Genomic DNA, 18,501 nt, shown 5'->3' with positions numbered 1-18,501 from the left:
ATGTGAATCATGAAACATGAACCCGAATTATCAAGAATGACATAATACCACCTCCAATGATATGGAAGAAATAATTGCACTCCGGATTGCAAGATGAAGAAAACTTGAGTTTCTTAGCAAAGAATGTCGATGAACACTTCGAGAAGGAATTAAATCCTTGATGAATCCATCATGTAGAACCTTCATGAAGAACTCCGGTAACAAAAGGATAACGAGAAGAAAGGGAAGTAGAAAACACAAGGTGAAACCTTGTAATGCTTTAGATGGATCTCCGTGATGATATAATTGAAAGAACTTGGAACTCCGGGAAAAAGAGAAGATGAAACAATTGAAATCAGGAATTTGATGAGCCTCCGGAATAAGGAATTAATCACTTGGATGAAACAAGAATAAGAATTACATTATGCTTATCCTTCATCAATTAAATTGATGCCAAGCAACGGATTTGGCACACTACTTATTCTCGTAGCAAGGATTAAGAGAGATATAGCGCCAACTTGGGAAGGTCTTCTTTGAACCACCGGTAGGATTGAACAACGAATAAATTGATAAGGAAGAGAAACCTAGAAGAACCACCGTAAGAAATGAAAATGAATGAAGATACTTGAGAGAATTTAGATACAACTAAAATGAAGATATCACGCACTGATTAAAGAATATTGAATGATGCACCGGTGAGATTTGGGGAACGAGAGCTGAAAGCTGAGAATGAACAAGTCTTCTGAAATGATTGGCTCCAGATAATCGAACTGAAAATACCCTTGAATATATCCTGATGGGTGAAAAAAGATTCTCACAATCGAAAATAATTATGAGAGGATGGCAACAAGCTAGCACCATGAATCTTGAGAGAACAGATATGATTTGGAGGGAAAATCTTCTTCTGTCTTCAAAATCTGGGAATTACGATGGGAATAGACACTTCGGAATGAATAATAGAAAAGGTAGAGCCAATGTAGAAAAAATTTGAAAGATCTTGGAGAAAAGAATTTGACTGATGATAACTCATTCTTACGTCAAACTTGGAAAAGAATTTAGGATAGCTCCGGGAAAATAAGAAGAGTCAGGTAAGATCCTGGGAAAAGACCTGTGGGTTAGGGCCCACTCAAAAGATACACCGTAGAACGATTTGAAGGAGAGATTGCACCGGTTGAATTAAATGGCTTGAATAAGATAGGACCTCAAAATAGCTTGAACGGATGCAAAGTGGAAAACACAAATCTTCGAGATAACTTGAACACTCCGGAACAAATGGATAGCGAGAAGTGGAATGATAATGAGGTACACCGGCATAAGAAAAGCATTGGACAAAAGAGAATACAATGCTCAATACCTAAGTTTGAATTGAATCCACCGGAGAAGGAAAATGAGTGAGGAATGACGAACTAGAAGAGCATCTTCATGTGAACCACCGGGTAGAACATTGAAAGAAAAGAATAAAGAGACTTCACAAGAATAAAAGGATGCTTGATTAAGAAATCCGAGTCCTTAAGGAAAAAGGGTGGGAGGGTGGGAAAAACAAAGGCAACTTGGAGACGGATGAAACTAACACCGTTGAGAAGAAGTGATAATTTATCTTGCGGAAGTTCAAATGATCAGATCCACTTGAAGAGAAACACGCCGGTTTAAAAGAAATTGGCATGACAATCTCGATTATCATGAAGGATTAGTATTCCCATAGAAATATGAGAACACCATTTAGGAAAGATATGGAATCCACATTTGACTTCGAAGCAACTCGAATACCAGAACTCAAAACAAAAAACAAAGGATTGGCTTGCAGAATAAGCCGGAACAAACATATGATAGAGATTTCGTCCGAAGTTTTCATGGTGCGGCCTACACGGGCTCGATCGTACAGCACCATCATGTACAAGGCAGTGCACATGACATACGAAGCGTCCCCGAGTCGTCATAGCCAAGGACTCTTTAAGACACAATGAGACCACTGTAAAACCAACCGTGAATAGGAGGACCACTAGACGTCGAACCCCAATTTCATATCATACATCCGTCAGAAAGATATCCTACGAACTACTTGAATTACCACTTATAAACTCCCGAAATTTTCCGGTTATGCAATCAGGTGTAGGGGAAACAGGGGAAGCATAATATCTCACCCAAAGTAGCAAATCCTACATCCAGCTGTATCCATCCTTCAACACATAACCAAGAAACCTTCGGAAATCATCTACCTCAACCTTCGAAAAGCATCCGTTATACGAGTTATGGCAATACTCCCGAACTCCCGCCCCAGTACTGGGTGGCGTCGAGGTTATCTCACCAACAACTGCATAAAAGAGATTTTTGATGTCGGCGAAACTAAACTCAGGTATTCCAGAACTGCAACGATAAAATTTGAGAAGAGAAGAGTCAAAACTCTATGTCAGGATGCCTTACCAGAGCGATGAAGGGACTGGGAGTAAAAAGAATTCCTAAACTCTTCGATATATAATTCCTAAATGACTCAAAACATTATTTTTCTAGACTCAACTCGTCAGCTAATTCAATCAAGTAGTGGGGATCCTAAGGTCGGGGAAGGCTCTGATTACCAACTTGTAACGCCCTTGATGCGGCTATATCTCCTACGTGTTGAAGCACGACTTAGAGGCATAACCGCATTGAAAGCAATGTCGCAAGTGAGGTAATCTTCACACAACCCATGTAATACATAAGGGAAAGAGATACATAGTTGGCTTACAATCGCCACTTCGCACAATTACATGAATAAAGCATTACATCAACCAAATACAATCAAGGTCCGACTACGGAACCAAAATAAAAGAAGAACCCCAAATGCGACAAGGTCCTCGATCGACCCCAACTGGGCTTCACTACTGATCAACTAGAATGGAACAACACAAAGGACAAGATCTTCATCGAGCTCCTCCTTGAGCTTGGTTGCGTCACCTGCTTGGTAACATCAGCACCTACAAACTGGTTTTGAAAGTATCTGTGAGCCACGGGGACTCAGCAATCTCACACCCTCGCGATCAAGACTATTTAAGCTTAAGGGTAAGGTAAAAGGTATGAGGTGGAGCTGCAGCAAGCGACTAGCATATATGGTGGCTAACATACGCAAATGAGAGTGAGAAGAGAAGGAAAAGCACGGCCGATAAAAGTATGATCAAGAAGTGATCTTAGAACAACCTACGTCAAGCATTTCTCCAACACCGTGTTCACTTCCCGGACTCCGCCGGAAAGAGACCATCATGGTAACACACGTGGTTGATGTATTTTAATTAAGATCAACTTCAGGTTTTCTACAACCAGACATTAAAAAATTCCCATCTACCCATAACCGTGGGCACGTCTTTCGAAAGTTCAAATCCCTGCAGGGGTGTCCCAACTTAGCCCATCACAAGCTCTCACGGTCAACGAAGGATATTCCTTCAAGCGGGAAGACCCGATCAGGCTCGGAATCCCGGTTACAAGACATTTCGACAGGTAAAAAAAGACCAGCAAGACCGCCCGATGCGCCAACATCCTGATAGGAGCTGCACATATCTCGTTCTCAGGGCAACACCGGATGAGCGCTCCGTACAACTAAAACCAGCCCTCAAGTTTCCCCGAGGTGGCGCTGCAAAGGACTCTAGTTCGGACCAACACTTAGACAAGCACTGGCCCGGGGGGGTTAAAATAAAGATGACCCTCGGGATGCGCGACTCCCAAGGGAAAAAGGCTAGGTGCCGAATGGTAAAACCAAAGGTTGGGCCTTGCTGGAGGAGTTTTATTCAAGGCGAACTGTCAAGGGGTTCCCATTATTACCCAACCGCGTAAGGAACGCAAAATTCGGGAACATAACACCGATATGACGGAAACTAGGGCGGCAAGAGTGGAACAAAACACCAGGCATAAGGCCGAGCCTTCCACCCTTTACCAAGTATATAGATGCATTAATTAAATAAGATATATTGTGATATCCCAACAAGTAAACATGTTCCAACAAGGAACAACATTGCCATGTTCCAACAAGGAACAAACTTCAATCTTCACCTACAACTAACAACGCTATAAGAGGGGCTGAGCAAAGCGGTAACATAGCCAAACAACGGTTTGCTAGGACAAGGTGGGTTAGAGGCTTGGTTCAACAATATGGGAGGCATGATAAGCAAGTGGTAGGTATCGCAGCATAGGCATAGCAAAAGAGCGAGCAACTAGCAAGCAAAGATAGAAGTGATTTCGAGGGTATGGTCATCTTGCTTGAGATCCCGCAAGGAAGAAGAACGAGTCCATGAAGAAGACACACGGACGTAGTCGAACGGGTCCTCACAAACGCGACGTTATCGGAACCAACCCGAAGAAACAACACCGGAAAGAAGCAAACAACATAGTAAACAACCACCACATAAGCATGGCACGATGTGCAAACAAGTATGATGCATGTCCGGTTTAAAGATACATGGCATGGCATGGCAAAGTGCACAAACAATCCTACAGATTAAGTGGAGCTCAATATGCAACTCCGTTGCATATTGACGAAACACCACATTCAAGATATTTAGTTCGATCTCGGTTAGGTACTCAACAAAATTAAATGTTTGTTAACATGGCAACAGGTGAAGGATATGAAAAACTACCTATCTAGGCAAGTTTAAATGAGGCCGAAACAACAAACTACAATTCCGATAAATCCTCATGTGCATTAGCAATTTAATGCAACAACAATTTTTAAACATATTAAATGTTGTTATCATGATGCGGATGTCATGTTCAAGTTTATGCAATTTTAAGAAAATGTTAACAAGAGCATATTATGAAGCATTTGTCATTGTGGCGGAAATGAAAGGGGTGCCATGACAACAAATACGATAATGATGCCATGGCAACATATCGGTTATCCGGTAGCCTACGGGGATACCAGTGCAAAAGGAAGTGACGGGAGCCTGCAAAAGATGGTGGGGTGATCCCAGTAACCGGGTTCCCACATGTCGGTGGCAAGGCAAAAGAGGGGCAACGTGCACCGATAGGTAAGACTCGAGGCAAAACAAGGGTGCATCTCATACAACATGCATGCGTTCGTTCACGAGCGTCGTCTCGGGGTTATACCTTCGAAGCGTGCAAACGGGACGATTCCCATTCGGTGCAAAGTAGAGGAAGTAGTTGTTCTCGTTTCATAGTTGTACACACTCCGTAGGTGTTTGAGGTCACACCGAGGAACTTATCGTCCGCGGGTTCTTCGAGGGTCGACGGTAGTGGTACTCGGTCGCTTTGAAGAGGTACTTCGCGACATGCACGGGATGGTAGTTGTACACGGTCATCGTGGGAAGTAAAGGTACACACGAAGGTAGTCGAACTTGACGGTTCCGTTGCACGGGTCTTCGGCGACAGTAGTGGTACGCGTTTCGTAGCCGTTCGGGTCATCGTTAGAGGAACTTGACGGAGTTGAATCCCTTCGAGGTTGTCGTGGTACTTGGCGATTTCGAAGGCGGTGGAAATGAACTTGGCGGTCTACGTTGACCTGGTACTTGGCGAATCCCTGTTCGGTGGTCTTCCTTGGCGGTTCAGGGCACGGTGCATGTACTTGGCATGATGCAGGGGCGATGGCCGCAGGACACTAGGACCCGAAGCAGAGGAGCAGGGGATCGAGGCTCTGGCCATCTCCTGTAGGTGTTGCGCTGGACGGCGGCGGTAAGGCGACAGTGGCAGAGCCGCCATGGATGGCAACAGCGCCATGGAAGAAGCAGGGGCGTGAGGACGGCAGAAGCGGCAAGGTGGACTTGGGCGCTGGAGGAAGCAGCAAGGTAGCACCATGGAGATCCTGGACGACGGGGCCAGATTGGCCGGTAGGGCGCCAAGGGACATCGAGGTGGCGGAGGTGGCAGGTCGGGCGTCAGGCTTGAGCTGCAGGGGAACCCCGGGCGGCGGCGAGGATGGCCGGCTGTGAGGAGGCAGCAGAGACGCGACGAGGTGCATCGGCGGGAGCTTCGAGCTCGGTCGACTACGTCCATGGAGGACAGCGGCGCAAAGGCGGGGCCCTTGAGGGCGCGGCGCTCGGGATCCGGTGTTTAGCAGGGTCGCGGTAGCGGCCCCCTCTCTGTGCAGCGACGCCAGGAGGAAAGGGGAGAGAGGCGGCGCGAGGCCAGGAGAGGGCGTCGGGGAGGATGGGATCGAGGGAGAGGGTGAGGAGGCACTGGATGATCGAGAGGGAGAAGTTGGTCGAGCGCACGGGGATGGGTTGGAGGGAGAAAGAGGCTGGCGGCGTGAGGATGAGTCGAGGGAGAGAGGAGGGATGCGCTAGGGTTAGTGCGGCTGGGCTGCGAGATGGCCTTGGGCCAAATGGGCCTTAGAGGCCGGCAGGGCTGCTGGTTGGACCTCGATCTGCTGAGCCAGACTATGGAGAGGGAAAGGCCAGAGGCCTGGTCAGCTGTTTTTGCTGGCATCTACCTCTCTCTTCTTCAAATCTCTCACAAAAACAGGAAAGCAAAGAAATAAAAGGAGAGAAAAGAAATGAGTGGACAAGAATTTGGGCAAAGGGATTATTTTCCCGGACTCACAAAAATGCGCTTGTCCCAAGAAAATATAAAAGGCCAAGATTGGAATATGTAAATTCAAACTCATTTGAATTTAGTTCAAATGGGTTTGAACTAGGACTAGGTTTTGGAAGTGTCCAAAAATGTTGAGAATTTAGGTGGAGCTCCGGAAAATGACGAAAGGATATATGGGCAAAGTTAGAGGCCAAGAGTTTGTGATAACAAAGGCATTGAGATTTATTTTGCAACTGTGTTCCCGTTAATTCCAACAAATGAAATATTTAATATAGCTCCCTAATATCGGGAGGATATTTTATAAAGAGAATCACCATGTGAATTCCCTCGATTTAAATGGATCAAAGATCCATGCCATTTATTTAGTTGAGTTGCAAAAGATTTATGAGATGATGGCATGATGACATGATGCAATGCCAAAAAATAAAAGGGGAGGCACAAATGAAACACACGGCGAAACCCGGAATATATGGAGGTCTTCTCGAGCATCGGTCTCAGGGCGTCACACCGCCATATGTTTAGCTTGTATTGTGAGGCAAGCTTAGTAGAAACCGAGTCGGTCACGTTTGTGTGAGCCAGCCGGGACTCTGTAAGCCGTCGGGCATCAACCTGTATATAAAGGGGTGACCTGGTAGCGGGTTGACTCAAATAACAATCAATTGAGAGCTAGGTCAAGCGTATTCGCTCCCTAGTAATCGAAATGCATGCAATACAACCTACAGCAGGAGTTGGCTTTTACCTCATTGAGAGGAGTTGAACCTGGGTAAACTTTATGAGTCCTTTGCCACGTTTAACCCTTTCAAGCTAACCTAGTTGCGATGGCTCCACACCTAAGTCCTTTTTCTAGGGCATCTGCCGTGTTATGTCCACGACAGTTGGTGTCCACCATGGGGCCAGCGCATGGTGATCTTGAGTTCTTGAAGGGCAACTTCGCAGGGATCAAGGGGTACGCCCTCAGCCGGATGACTAAAAGCCACAACGGCAAGCTCTACATCGACGACGCTAGCTGGGGCCCCGAGGCCGACTCAATCGAGTACGGGTACCGGGTCCCCTTCAGCGGAATCCACGTCTTCATCAGCAAGATCGGTGAGTCGGAGCCTGAGCCGGGCACCTGCACCGACATCATCGAGACGGCTCAACGTACACAACCCGCCAGGGTTCAAGCCGCCGTGAAACATGATTTTGTGGGTTTTACTCACGGAGTGGATCTTGACGAGGGATCTGTGTCTGGTGGAGAGACAGCCATATATTCCATTGATGAGTCCTCAACAGGCGAGACCAATTACGTATATCAATTGCAAGATGGTGGGCTTGGGGGCTGTTCCGATGGCGACAATATTCCGGACCCATATGAGCCGCCGAACAGGGTTGCGATCTTCATGGCCGGCACACAACCGATGCTCAATTTGACAACTGCCGCGGCTATGACCTCTAATTCAACGGCTGCAGCAACGGCCGGGGCGAGCGGCTCTGCGCGCCAACTGACTCAGGTGTTATCCGAGCTCTTGGAAGCTTTGGCGACCTTATTGGCTACAGAGGTGACACCAGAAAATCAAGCACATCATAAGGTGGATGTTACGAAACTGTGAGACGAGATAGCTCAGGCCAAGGAGGAGTTTAATGCTGAGAATTCTAGGATGGCAACAAAACGAGCTGCTTGGACGCTGCGACACAACAGATTCAGGAAGAGTCATTCCGGCTCACCTTGGACCAGAACGCTTCGAATACCGTCATGAGGAGGAGGCACCAGACCCATCTACTCACTGAGTTTGAGGCTAGGAACCTTTTCAATACACCTAGGGTAGGAACCAGTGACCTGCCCATGCTAAACCGGGTTGTTGAGGCACCCGTGACTGGAGCGACGGTTCAACCACGTGCTGTAGACCCGCCTCGTTTGAATTTGACCCCGCCTTAGCAAGTTCCGACACCGTCGGGTCATTATTCTAACCCTTTGGACAATATGATTGTTTTAGCTACGCAATTGTCGGATCTCCCCGTTGAAGGCGAGTCTCCAGCCGCGCTGGAGATATGGAGGGCCGGGGCTTCTTCAGACAACGGTGGCTGAACATGCGGCTTACTCGTACAGTCGAGATCGGATTCATTCAACCCCTCGTCAAAGCAAGAGTTACAGCAGGCATACTGAGTCGCCAGCAGTTTCAAGCAACGAGTGGCACCGTAACCAGCCTCGTAGGCACGACCAGCCATGTGTTGATAACAATGTTCAGGCTTTGGTGGATCAGGGCAGGGCACGTCGGGAGGCTGAGTTGGCGGCTCATCAACAATCTCCGGTTTACCCATCGGTGTCCGTGGAGGCAGGAATGACCTCTAGAACCCTTGGTGTGCCGTGCTTAGTGTCGGCTTTACGTAATGAGCGCTTTCCCAAGGATTTTATGGGCCCTCGTAAGGTGCGTAATTACACAGCGGATCAGTCCCAGAGGCCTGGATTGAGAGCTATGAACTAGCCCTAGAGATGTTGGATGTCAATGATGCTATATGTGCTAAGTATTTTACCATGATGTTGGATGGGACGGCCCGCACCTAGTTAAAGGGCCTGCCCCCTAACTCCATCAGATCATGGGCTGAATTGAAGATGTGCTTTATTCAGAATTTCAAGGACACATGCAAGCAGCCTCTGTCGATTCTTGATTTAGACACTTGTGTTCAGGAAGAGGCGAGTCAACCGCTCGATGGGTGCACCAGATTTCGGCTGTTATCCACTCATCAGATAGTATCAACGCCGGCTCAGCTGTCCTGATTTTGGAGAAATTTTTTTGTTTCCTTCCTATCAAACAGAAGCTGGGGCGGCTTAAGCGCCACTACAACAATATGGGAGAGCTCATGGTGGCTCTTATCAAATACGCCGACTCTGGTAATACCAAGGACCTTGAGTCTGATGAGGAGAAGGCTGGCAAGGGGAGAAGAGTGGCAATGCAAAGGGACAACAACATAATACAGTGGATCAAGCTAATAATGGTTAGCACAAGCAGATGGACGGCGATTCAGACTTTGTGGTCAATACCAACACGCAGAATAACAATCAGCGTCATAAGGGGAAATCATCAACACCCTGGTTTGGCGGGCCAAAGTTCAACCTTGAGGCGATTATGAATCAGCCTTGTCCAAAGCATGGTATGCAAGAGAAGCTGGCCAATCATCTCTGGAAAGATTGCTTCATCATGAGGGAGTATAGAAATTCTGGGTTTTTCCAGAACAATCATGGCCGGCACGTCGGGTCAGGATCCGGCTCGCACGGACCTGGCTTTGGAGGTGGCGGCTCAAGCTCTAGTTTTCAGGGTGAAGGCAATCAAGGTGGTTTTAATTAGAAATCTAAACAAGGGAGTCGGCAGCAGCAGTCCAGTTATCAGAGTAATCCAAAGTAGCTAAATAGTGGGCATCATGTGTTTACCACGAGCTTATGCAAACGAGACCAGAAGATTCAGAGGCGGGCAGTGAACGCGGTTGAGCTAGCAGTCCCTTGATACTTGCGATGGTCTGAACAGCCTATTGTATGGAGTCGTGAGGATCACTCACCCCGGGTTGACAATCCGAGTCAATTGGCTTCGGTAGTTGCTCCTCAGGTTGGAGGATACAAGTTTACAAAGGTGCTCATCGATGGAGGCAGTAGTATCAATATCCTTTACTATGATACCTTTCGCGGTAGGAATTTGACTGACAAAGATCTTAAGTAGTCTTCTACTGTTTTCATGGGTGGTGCCTGGTAAGTTGGCGTATCCAGTGGGTAAGATAGCCTTGGAAGTGTCTTTTGGCGATGAGCATGATTATAGAGCTAAAACTTTGACCTTTGAGGTGGTCAAGATCAAGAGCCCTTATCACGCCCTCTTTGGACGGCCAGCTTATGCTAAATTTATGGCACGACCTTGTTATGTTTATTTACAGCTTAAAATGCCGGGTCGTAAGGGTACCATCACGATACATGGCAACAGGAAGATAGCTTTGGAGTGTGAAGATGGTGATGCTGCCTACGCTGAGTATGTTTGTGCAATAGAGGAATTGATGTTTTACAAAGATAATGTTAACCCAGCAAATATGACACCCTTGAAAAAGCCAACCACAGAGCATGACCCCTGGTTGAAGTTTAAGTCGGCAGATGACACTAAGCAGCTTGACTTTGTTCCTGGCGACTCATCCAAACAGTTCGGTATCAGTGCCAATATGGACCCGAAATAGGAAAGCGCACTCATCAAGTTCATCCATGAGAACCGGGGCATCTTTGCATGGAAGCCTTCAGACAAGCCAGGTGTACAGAGGGAATTTGCTGAGCACACTCTCAATGTTGATCCAATGTTTTAACCAGTCAAGCAATTCCTTCATCGTTTTAATGAAGAGAAGCGCAAGGCCATTGGTGAAGAAGTAGCTCGGCTCTTGGCGGCTGGGTTTATTATTGAAGTTTTCATCCTGAGTGGTTGGCTAACCCGGTCCTGGTACTTAAGAAGAACGGCACTTGGCATATGTGTGTGGATTACACAGACCTTAACAAGGCCTGTTCGGACAATCATTTTGCTCTTCCTCGTATTGATCAGATCATTGATGCTACGGCAGGTTGTGAGCGTTTGAGTTTTCTAGATGCTTATTCCGGTAATCATCAGATCAAGATGGCAGTTAAGGACTAGGAGAAGACAAACTTTATCACTCCTTTTGGAGCCTTCTGCTACGTGTCTATGCCCTTGGGTCTCAAGAGTGCCTAGGCAACTTATCAGCGATGTGTTCAGAATTGTCTTCACAACTAGATTGCACACAATGTTCATGCTTTTGTGGATGATATCTTTGTGAAATCCAGGAACAAGGAAACCTTGTTAGATGATTTGAAGGAGACCTTTGACAACCTCTGGGTCTACAAAATGATGCTTAACCGGGACAAGTGTGTTTTCGGTGTGCTAGACGGTAAGCTATTGGGCTTTTCAGTTTCTAAGAGAGGCATTGAAGCTAACCCGAAGAAAATCGATCAAGGCTACCACTTCTTTGGCTAAGCCGACATGTATCAATGACATCCAGCATTTGGCGGGTTGTATTGCAGCTTTGAGCATGTTTATAAGCCGCTTGGGAGAGAAGGATATCCCTTTATACCACATGATGAATAAAAGAGATACTTTGTATGGATTGATGCTGCTGATCAGGCTTTTGAGGCATTGAAAAAGCAGTTGGTTGAGCCGCCATTCCTTGCAGCTCCCATTGATCAGGAGCCCTTGCTTTTATGTGTGGTTGCTAACAGTAGAGCCGTTAGTGTAGCGGTTGTTGTGGAAAGAAAGGAATCTGGCAAGGAGTATCTAGTTCGGAGGCCAGTTTACAATGTTAGTGAGGTGCTCATTGAATCTAAGCAGAGGCACCCACATTGGCAGAAGCTGGTTTATCGAGTGTTCATGGCTAGTCGTAAGTTGAAGCAATATTTCCTTGGTCATCCCGTCACTGTGTGTAACGCCCCAAGACCGTTGCGCCAGGTGTCCTCCAGTTATTCGCTGTTGTTGCCTTGTCATTTGCTTGTGTGTTGCATTTTATCATGTCATCATATGCATTGCATCATCATGTTTTCAAAACTTGCATCCATCTCGGTCTCCTCGTTCCGTCCGTTGTCCGTTCTGAGCCCAACCACACTTGCACGCGTCCGCGGCATGTCCAAAATAGTAATTTATAAGTGGCCGTAAAATGTTCTCGGAATGGGATGAAAGTTGGCGTGTGGTCTTATTATAGTGTAGATAGACCGCCTGTCAAGTTTCATCGCATTCGGAGTTTGTTTGACGCCCCAACAATTAACTATAGCGACAATATAGTCGGTCAAACGTCGGACGTTTTCGGTCTCCGGAAACAGTCGCCAAGCCTCTCTTCTCTTCTCTCAGCCTGAGACCTTCTACACAGTCCACTACCTATCCACCAGACCCAACCTAACCTCTCTCGTCAGCCCTTGGCCCTCCTCGCGCGCGCGTCCGAAAATTGTCCAGGACCCGACCCGAGCAGTCGTCACCGTTGTGTCCGGATCATCCCCAAACATCTACAAAACGTCTCCGTTTCTTTATTTGGGCCCCCTAACCTATTTATTCGCGACCGTCCGATTAAGATCGGAGGGACCAAATACCCCTAATAAAAACCCACTTAATATATAACTAGACCGAACCCTAGAAATGAGGAGCCTTGTCCCATCCTCCCAGCCACCGCCGCCAGCATCTCCCACCTCGGGATCCTCCCATTCCCCACCGCGCCAACCACCAGCCACACCTGGATCCAATCCATCCACTGCAGCCAATCCATCGATCACCTTCCACCCCGCCCGGGGCTCTCCTCGTTCCTCTCGCACCTGAGGAGAGAGCAGACGCATCACTCGCGCTCGAAGCCTCATGCCTCCCCGACGCCCTTGCCTCGCGCTGGCAAGTGACCTCGCCGGAGTGCCCTGCCAGAGTAACAGCCACACCAGGGACCCTCGTGCCCTTCTCCTTCCCTGCTCTCCCTCTCTCTCGGCTTCCCTCCCCCATTTTCTTCTCTCAATTCTCTCTGTCTGTCTTTCTTCAGGTCTCATTAGCCGCCATGGACGTCGTCGCGCGGACCTGCCTCCGTTCCTGCGACCACGCTTCGGTCAGCAGCAGTAGTTCGCTATGCCGCTACCCATCTTTCTCCTTCCTCCCGTTTCCCCTACCTCTATCTCCCTCTAATCTATGTTTTTCTCTGTTCTTTGCCTCGAACAGGAGCAGGCATGGCCGTCACCGTAGAACTCGAAGCCGCACGCCGCCGCTGAAGCTCCTCCGCCATGGACGCCGGGCCTCAAGGCCGTGCCTCTCCTCCTCCTCACTTTCCCCTCTTTCTGTTTTCCCCTGCCATGGCCTCTCTCCTCACGATCTCCCTCTTGTGCTGCACCAGGGAACGCCATGGCCGCCGCACCATGGAGCCACATCGACCCGGATCCGGTCGGAAACAGGACGAGCCCATGCCTTCCCCGCCTCGGATCGGGCCGTCCCCACACGCTCGCCGTTGCTCTGCTGCGGCAGCAGCAGCCGCTTCACTCGCCATCCTCGCCGGTGACTTCTGTGCATCCGTGGAGTCCAGACTCCGCCTCCTTGTTTGCTCGATATTCTGCTGCTACTATGCTAAGTTCACCAAGCCAGCTCTGCTGGTCATCCCAGCGCAACAACAGCAGGAGGTCCTGGGTTCGATTCCCAGGCACCCAAGTTTTGCCCCGTTCTTCATTTATTTTATTTTATTTTGCACAGAGCCATTCGGCTCGAAGCCTCATCTGGGCCACTGCACCGTGATGCTTCTGGCCCAAGTATGTTTTTTTTCTCTGCTTAGGATTTAATCATTTTCCAGTGCATGCATAATTACATCATTTTGCCACTGTTTTGCATTATTAATAACAAATTAACCGTGCATCGGATTAAAACAACTTATATATGAAATATGCTTAGTTTTTCATCTAGTTTCATAATATGTCTTTTTCATCCATGTTTAAAATGCTTAAGATGTTGTTTGTTTAAATTTGCTTAAATAACTTATTAAAATGATTATAATCATAACTAAATAACCGTAGCTTGGATTTTAATAAACTTTATATGTAAATGGGGTAGAAAAATGCCTAGTTTAACATGGTGACCTTACTTTGCATGTTTAATAACTATAAAATATGATTTAGGGCAGAACAGTTCCAAACCTAATATATGCATATGAGGATTTTCCGGAATTGTTGTTCGTTGTTTCCGGCCTCATTTAAACTTGACTAGATAGGTAGTTTTACTTTGCTTCACCCTCTTGTCATGTTTAACAACATTTAATATTGTTGGGTACATAAACGAGATCGAACTAAATAACTTGAATGTGGCGTTTCGCCAATATGCAACGGAGTTGCATGTTGAGCTCCACTTAATTTGTAGGATTGTTTGTGCATTTTGCCATGCCATGCTTCATTAAACCGGACATGCATCTTACTTGATTGTGCATCATGCCATGATTATGTGGTGGTTGTTTACTACGTTGTTTGCTTCTTTTCCGGTGTTGCTTCTTCGGGTTGGTTCCGGTAACGTCGCGTTTGTGACCATACCCTCGAAATCACTTCTATCTTTGCTTGCTAGATGCTCGCTCTTTTGCTATGCCTATGCCGCGATACCTACCACTTTCTTATCATGCCTCCTATATTGTTGAACCAAGCCTCTAACCCACCTTGTCCTAGCAAACCGTTGTTTGGCTATGTTACCGCTTTGCTCAGCCCCTCTTATAGCGTTGTTAGTTGCAGGTGAAGATTGAAGTTTGTTCCTTGTTGGAACATGGAGATGTTGTTCCTTGTTGGAACATGTTTACTTGTTGGGATATCACAATATCTCTTATTTAATTAATGCATCTATATACTTGGTAAAGGGTGGAAGGCTCGGCCTTATGCCTGGTGTTTTGTTCCACTCTTGCCGCCCTAGTTTCCGTCATATCGGTGTTATGTTCCCGGATTTTGCGTTCCTTACGCGGTTGGGTTATAATGGGAACCCCTTGACAGTTCGCCTTGAATAAAACTCCTCCAGCAAGGCCCAACCTTGGTTTTACCATTCGCCACCTAGCCTTTTTCCCTTGGGAGTCGCGCATCCCGAGGGTCATCTTTATTTTAACCCCCCCGGGCCAGTGCTTGTCTAAGTGTTGGTCCGAACTAGAGTCCTTTGCAGCACCACCTCGGGGAAACTTGAGGGCTGGTTTTAGTTGTACGGAGCGCTCATCCGGTGTTGCCCTGAGAACGAGATATGTGCAGCTCCTATCAGGATGTCGGCGCATCGGGCGGTCTTGCTGGACTTGTTTTACCATTGTCGAGGATGTCTTGTAACCGGGATTCCGAGCCTGATCGGGTCTTCCCGCTAGAAGGAATATCCTTCGTTGACCGTGAGAGCTTGTGATGGGCTAAGTTGGGATACCCCTGCAGGGATTTGAACTTTCGAAGGCCGTGCCCGCGGTTATGGGCAGATGGGAATTTGTAATGTCCGGTTGTAGAAAACCTGAAGTTGACCTTCATTAAAAAACATCAACCGCGTGTGTTACCGTGATGGTCTCTTCTCGGCGGAGTCTGGAAAGTGAACACAGTGTTGGAGTAATGCTTGACGTAGGTTGTTCTAGGATCACTTCTTGATCATAGTTTCTCGATCGTGCTTTGCCTTCTCTTCTCGCTCTCTTTTGTGTATGTTAGCCACCATATATGCTAGTCGCTTGCTGCAGCTCCACCTCATACCTTTTACGCTTCCTATAAGCTTAAATAGTCTTGATCGCGAGGGTGTGAGATTGCTGAGTTCCCGTGACTCACAGATACTTCCAAAACCAGCTTGCAGGTGCCGTTGAACCGAGCAGGTGACGCAACCAAGCTCAGGGGGAGCTCGACGAAGATTTTGTCCTTTGTGTTGTTTCGTTCTAGTTGATTAGTAGTGGAGCCCAGTTGGGGTCGATCGGGGATCTGTGTAGCTTTTGGGGTAGTCTTCTTTTATTTTGGCTCCATAGTCGGGCCCTGATTGTATCTGGTTGATGTAATGCTTTATTCATGTATTTGTGTGAAGTGGCGATTGCAAGCCAACTATGTATCTTTTCCCTTATGTATTACATGGGTTGTGTGAAGATTACCTCACTTGCGACATTGCTTTCAATGTGGTTATGCCTCTAAGTTGTGCTTCGACACGTGGGAGATATAGCCGCATCGAGGGCGTTACACTGTGGTTAGCTATGCTCCTTTAGGGGATACTATTCAAAACAGAGAAGCCACAGGCCGGGTGGCCAAGTGGGCCATTGCGCTTGGACCCCATGGTTTGAAGTATATGCCTCAGACGGCTATCAAGTCTCAAGCACTTGTGGATTTTATCAATGATTGGATAGAGCTGCAGATGCTTGAGGAAAAGCCTGATAACACATATTGGACCATTCATTTTGATGGATCCAGGCAATTGGAAGGCTCGGGGCTGGAGTTATTTTGACTCCCCTGTGAGGTGATAAGTTTTGTTATGTTTTAAAGCTAATGTTTGCTTGTACTAACAATGCAGATGAATGTGAGGCATTACTCCGTGGTCTTCAGATGGCCAAAGAGATGAACCTGAGTCGGGTCAAGCGTTTTGGCGATTCAGATTTGGTGGATCAGCAAGTTTCAGGAACTTGGGATTCCAAAGACCCAGTCATGGCGGCTTATCGTCGGTAGGTTGAAGCTATTGCTGGTCATTTCAAGGGTTATCAAGTGGAACATGTTGATCGCAGGAAAAATGAGGCGGCTAATGCTTTAAGCCGACTGGGGTCCTAATGTAAGCTGGTACCACCTAATGCTTTCTTTGATAATTTGAATAACCCTTCAGTTAAATTGCCTACGGAGGAGGATCTTGCTATCCCTGACCTGGAGGCACAGTTGGTAGCGGATCTTCATGTTATTCCTGATTGGACCGTTCCATATTTGGCTTAGATGACCAGGGGTGAGTTACCTAAAGATGAAACTTTTGCCAGGCAGATAACCCGGTAGTCTAAGTTGATGACTATTGTCAATGGTGAGTTGCACAGATGCAGTGTCACAGGGGTGTTTCAACGTTGTATTTTTCTTGAGGAGGGCTGTGAGATTCTACAAGAGATTCATGAAGGAGATTTTGGCCATCATGCCGGCTCTAAATCTCTTGTGGCTAAGGCTTTTCATCATGGGTTCTATTGGCTGACGGCTCATGGGGATGTAGAGGATCTGGTCAACAAGTGTGATGGCTGTCAGAAGTTTTCCAGGCGAGCTCATGTACCCGCTCAAGAATTGAGGATGATTCCAATTACTTGGCCGTTTGCAGTCTGAGGGCTAGATATGGTTGGGCCTTTTAAAAGACAATGACAAAAAGACTCACCTCTTGGTGGCTATTGATAAGTTTACGAAGTGGGTTGAGGCAGAGCCCGTTAGCAAGTGTGACGCGGCAACGACGGTCCAATTCATCAAAAAGCTGATTTTCCGTTTTGGCTACACTCACAGCATCATAACTGATAATGGCACTAATCTGTCGAAGGATGCTATGAAAAAATTCTATCAATGAGAACATATTCGTCTTGGTGTCTCATCAGTGGCTAACCCCCTGTCCAATGGTCATGATGAAAGAGCCAATCAAGAAAACTTGAGAGGCATAAAACCCCAGCTTATGGTCCCTTTGCAGAGGACGCCGAGTTGTTGGGTTGAGGAATTGCCCTCAGTGCTATGGAGTATCAATACTACCCCCAAAAGTTCTACGGGTTACACGCCTTTCTTCATGGTTTATAGAGCAGAGGCGGTTCTTTCCAGTGACATCCATCACGACTCCCGCCGTGTGGCGGCTTATGTTGAAGCTGATAATGAAAAAGCACGTCAAGATGATCTTGACCTTCTGGATGAGGAGCGTGACCTTGCAGCGGCTCATTTAGCGATTTTCCAGCAATATTTGCGTCGTTATTATAGCCGCCGGGTTAAAACCCGGACCTTTCAAGAAGGTGATTTGGTGCTCCGGCTCATCCAGGATAAAACAGATATGCACAAGTTATCCTCACCTTGGGAAGGGCCTTTTGTGGTCAGCAAAAATCTAAACAACAGGTCATACTACCTCATTGATGTTCGAGACCACAAGGACTCACGCACGTCGGAGGAGGAGACCCACCGGCCATGGAACATTGCACATCTTCAGCCTTATTACACCTGAGCGACCGTCTCTTGTGCTGTACATGCTTTTACCAATGTATATATTATGATTAGCATAACTAGAATAAATGCCCGTGCGATGCAACGAGAGAAAACATTGGTTCTTATTAATCAAAATTGGTCGGGTCAAACATGGGCACACAGGCTGGCTGCGTGCTAGTTCTACCGGAAACTTTTATGTCCACATAACCATAGGTGTCTGACTCCAATCGCTAGAGGGTTGCTTTGTTATGGGTAAATGGTTAGATATGTACTTGTTTTAACTACAATGTAGAAGTAAAAGAAGCACAATCCATAATACCACGTTCGCTAGAAAAAGTAATTATGCATAAGAGCACAAACTTGCTACACAATAACGTGATCTCCAAGAAAATAAAT

The sequence above is a fragment of the Triticum urartu genome, chromosome 3 (genome assembly GCF_003073215.2).
Source record: "Triticum urartu cultivar G1812 chromosome 3, Tu2.1, whole genome shotgun sequence".
In the NCBI taxonomy this organism is placed as follows: domain Eukaryota; kingdom Viridiplantae; phylum Streptophyta; class Magnoliopsida; order Poales; family Poaceae; genus Triticum; species Triticum urartu.
The sequence above is the reverse complement of the archived record's forward strand: the minus strand, read 5'-3'. Positions refer to the sequence as shown.